Raw genomic sequence first — 4,961 nt, 5'->3', positions numbered from 1 at the left:
CTTTGCAATGATGTCATGAGCGATCCTATAGGATCAATGACATCAGTTACACTTAACCAAAATAGGACGGTTGCAGACTTGTGTCCCTTTCCTCCGTAAGTACATGGTTCACTTGTCACATCTATCTATCTATATATTAATGAAGAATCTAAGATAAAGTTCGTGTTTTATGTAGTTTCGTGCTATTTGACGATATTCAAGGTTTCAATAACTTACCACAAGTAAAGAGTGTCTTTGCGAGGGTAGTTGTTAAGTTTCCTAGGCATCGTAATAGTCAACACTTCATCCTACAGGACATCACTGTGAGTCACTTCATCAAGCTTTAAAATAGAGTCAATATAATCATGTTATTATATCATAGACTTTTTTGACTTATACGACATGTATTCTCAAAAAAATATCTAGGGAGCCAAAATCGAAGCAATTTCAAACGGCAATAATGTCGAACGGTTCGACGTCTTACTCAAACAAGGATACACATATACATTGTATAAAGTGGCATTCTGTCTAAACTGGGCGGAGGTTCAATTTCGGAATATTGCGCATGGGCTAGAGTTGGGATTGATAACACATACTGTTGTGGAGCCATTCACTAAACCAATTCAATTTCCTCCATTTCCAAAATATCTTATGCCATTTCATGATGTTTACCAACAACCGCATAAGACGTTCGTAGGTAATCACCCTTCCCTCCATATGGTATATAACTTAACATCTTAAGTTTGCAAATTATTCAAAGGTAACTAATCACATGTGAATGGCTCAGACATTATTGGCATAGTTGTTCATTTGGAGCCATTAAAGTATATCGGTGGAAGGCCATACAGAGAGGCTGTACTAATGGATTCCAGGTCATATTAATTCATAGTTACACATTAATTCACAGTTACATTCTTTTTAAAACATTAAACATTTGTTAGGTTTTAATCAAACAATTATTATGTGTTTTATAGGTGGAATCTAATTGTCATGGGGGTATGGACTGATCTCCTGCAGAGAAATGCTCTACGATGGGCATTAGCTAAAGTTGACAAGAATATAATTATTGCAACAATGATGCGTCGTAACAATAAATACAGTAATTTCTCCTATACCTAGCATCTTTCAACATATATTCAATTTTCATGTTTATTATTAATTCTATACTATAAATAACAATAGGATGTTTGGAAACTTCGGACTATAGCACCATTCATTTCAACCCAGATCATCACACTATACACCGGCTGCAGAGTGAGTTCTTTTTTCAATATATTGTTAAAAACATTTAAAATTATGATGATTTAAAATAATCATGTTTTTACAAATCATGTTCTAAATTGCAGTCATTCGACACTCGTTGATTCAAAATCCAAGGAGTCGTGCCATCAACAATTTTCTGGAGAACAGACAAGCACAATTGACAACTATGATACCCGATTGAGACGTGTTTTAGCTTATTATAGTAGATATACTTTATTAATTATATGTAGTAGAACACTTAGTAACAATGATTTGGTCTCTATTTGTATTGGTCATGTGTCCAGTCTTAATGGTGATAGCTTTGTACAAAACTATGTGACTTATCTGTGAGCTAATAAAGAGGTTCATCACCGTGTTTTTGTTACCAATGTTCTTACCAATTACTCCCTTTGCGGTGGTGTGTTCTACTGTGCAAAAAGAGAGTCCGTGTGTTGCAACGGGAATATATAATACAAGTATACTACGATAACTTATATACAAAATATGTGTTATATTTGTATATAAGTTATCGTAGTATACTTGTATTATATACATGTATACAACTGTCATATTTGTAATTTTAATGTATGAAAGACATGCATTTAATAAAACAGATGCAACAACTCAGTATATAGATGAGAAATGACACAAATGCGCCTGACAATTTCATCATAACAGTATACCCTAAAGTTTTAGTCATCTGCAATTTCCATAGTGCTTCTTAATATGGTTTTATTTAAATACAAAAAATGAGAATCAGAATATTTACCCGAAGGTAGTAGATAACAAGCAGACTACCATTTGGTTTCATGGGCATTTCATGAGCAGAGTCAAAGAGGGACTTGTGAAGATGTTTCTCCTCCTCCGAATCCCAGGGCAGATCCATCATTTTATCAACTAAATTCCTTTTAATGCAGATAGCACAAAATTCGGTCCCCATCATCTCAACATGATAAACCCAAGAGTTTTTTAATGTATCCTCAGCATGTGTCATATTTTCTGAGTGTTGCTCTTTCACCTTAGAGCAGTAGCTTCTATGATACATAAACGTTTCTGTTAGGAGGCGACATTCAATTCTGACACGAACCACAATCACTGCCTCACTAAGCAATGAAATGCCATCTTTTTTAAAGTTTTCTGTAGCAGAGAAGCTTCCATGCCCTGTGCACTTTAGCACACGAAGTGCCATATCATATTTTTGTCGTTCCAGCAGAACTTGTGCTATCTTTGGATGTGTTTCCTTGCTAGAGATTTTGGGAAGATGAGAGTACGCCTCCTGCAAAGGAAGCAGGGTTGCATCACAAACATAAGATAATGAAGACAAAATCCATGAAACTCAATTAAAATGGCACTGCATACATATACAGACGAGATTCAAATCTGAAGTCAATGGTACCATGAACAGAAAAAACAAATCATTGTTACATAGCAGTACGTAACACAAACTATAACACGATTCCAATAACAAAACACTACAATGCAAATGTGTTCAGGTAAGTGCAGGCAGCCAACAAAAAGAATGTCTGCAATTCAAAGAAAAAGTAAACACAGCACGCCTGTGATCCTTGCAATTGCTATGCTCAGTTAAAAAATCTCCTCGTTGTGCTTCATCCACACTTGTGTTATGGAAACTATATGTGGGCTACCTTCCGTCCTGGGGGATGTTGCATAGTGGGCAGAGCTGACCCTTTATTAGTTAATGCCATTAGGGATAGCTTATTAATAATGATCCTTACCTTCTGAGTTATCTCAAAGGCAATGTCAAGAGCCTTCTGGTAAGCCTCTCCTGCTGGAACACAGTAGTTTGCTAAGCCTGAAACACACACACATTTATGATTTGTTGCTGTAAGTATTAAGTAGGTAAAAACAGGTAACAACTAACAAGGTTAGCATTACCCATTGTTACAGCTTCAGCTGCACCACATCTGTGGCCATTGAATATCAGTTCCTTTGCTCTGGACCTCCTTATGATCCTAGGAAGGCGTTGTGTACCTCCAGCTCTGTATAGTGCAGCAGACGGAAGCAGATTACTCTGGTAGTTTTGGTTAGGTTTTGTGTACCTTTTAATTTAAGTACATCAAAAAATGCATGTACAATTACCATAGTCAAAGCATGCAGTGGGAAAGTTCTATCATGACAAAGAAAACCAATGTCAATTTGGATTCTAGAAAAGTAAACACATCATGTAAAGTCCTGCTTGCTGGTTTTACCTTTTCAGCATCAACAAATTAAATCGACTATTCGAAAGGTAATTAAAGTTGATGTAGATGCTTACTTCTACAAGTTCCTTATGCTTGAGTCTTTGTTTCAAACTTTTGCTAGCCACGTCAGATTATTTTCTGTGAAATCACGTCCAGTTACAGCTAGATTTATCACGTCACAATTGAAGATGAAAATTGCACCAGTCTGGGGACTCCCTATGTATTTCTGTTTTTCAGGCTATTTTGTTCCAGAGCATCTTGACATTTTCTTAAAAAATTCGTATATAAAACTAAAAAAGAAACACACAGGGTGGCTTGTGTAGGTTATATATTTCCATACCCAGGTATAATAGCAAGGCTTGTTTCTGGCAGTCCAAGTTCAGCATTTTTCTCCTGCACAAATTGAAATAACAGTCTTAAAGTATAATCAGTGCAGTTAAAGTATAATCTTAAAAATACAAGATGATACAAGACTCCTCATAGGAATGGAAAAGGGCTATGCTGACTTATTAAACAGCAGTCAGTACTTATTTTCTTTCATCCAAATTACTCAAGGATCATATAATCTAAAGAACTTTGAAATGATTCAAATATGTGTAGCCAGTAATAAGGTATCTGGCAGATCATCGGTCCGGCGGAGCGGAGAGCAGCGCGTAATGCGACGGCCAAACCGCTGTCAACGATGTGTTTTAGATACATTTTCTGGTTGTCGTCCTGAAGGGGCAACGGCTGAAACAAAACAAATCTCGCAGAAAAACGGTGAACACAAATAGTAGTATAGACTACAGAACACTACTTTCGATCGATTAGCTCGTTTCCTCCTCGCTGAAGAACTGTGCGATCGAGTGTACTGTAGGAGCCGAATTTTTTGTCAATCTGTGCCTGTATTCTGGTGATCTAGCCGCTCATCCTTTGCTCTGCTGGTCGACTTTTCAGCCCTGCTCTGTTGTTGTCCGCCGTGCATCGATTTGGATCCGCAGCTCCAGCTGTATACTTACAATAAAGCAACAATTTTAGAGATGAATCTCAATTGACTTCCATTTAGCTCGATAGGACTTTCCCTATCTCTACAAATCATTGCTATTCGACTAGAAATTGAGCTTATATTATCCTCTGTTGAAGTCTGATAATATTACTCATCCTTTGTATACAGGTTTTCTGACTGATTGGAAGACGTAGATGGACCCGTTTCAAAATAATGATGTTCATTATCCATTAAGAGAATTGTCTAGCAACACTGTTGAAGGTATATCTACTAATAAAATGGCTTATTTGACATTTCAACAATGTTTAAAATTGAATAAATTTGATGGTTTAGGAGAATGTGTTGATGCAAGTCAACGTAAGAGGGAAAGAGAAAGAGCACGATATGCCGCGATGAGTGTTGAAAAAAAAAATGAATTGAAGAAGCGTCGTGAGTCACGTAAAAAAGAAAACCTTATGCAGCATGAGTATTCAGAAGGTATATTAACTATTTCCTGTGCATCGGTTATTTTAAGAGTAACATTGTTACTTTTCTTATGAGTTGTTTGGTTGTTT

The 4,961-nt window shown here is 36.5% G+C and overlaps 1 long non-coding RNA gene across 1 annotated transcript; it reads left to right on the top strand.

The window, feature by feature from the left end:
• Window positions 1–587: 587 nt before the first annotated feature.
• Window positions 588–1,165, top strand: LOC103626768 (uncharacterized). The gene is made up of 3 exons (XR_002262106.2): window positions 588–676; window positions 767–851; window positions 954–1,165. It is a non-coding gene; the product is annotated as an uncharacterized lncRNA (long non-coding RNA).
• Window positions 1,166–4,961: the final 3,796 nt, after the last annotated feature.

This window comes from Zea mays, chromosome 5, assembly GCF_902167145.1.
Source record: "Zea mays cultivar B73 chromosome 5, Zm-B73-REFERENCE-NAM-5.0, whole genome shotgun sequence".
Taxonomy (NCBI): Eukaryota; Viridiplantae; Streptophyta; class Magnoliopsida; order Poales; family Poaceae; genus Zea; species Zea mays.
Note: the sequence above shows the minus strand (reverse complement) of the source record. Positions and strands in the feature narration are given on the sequence as shown.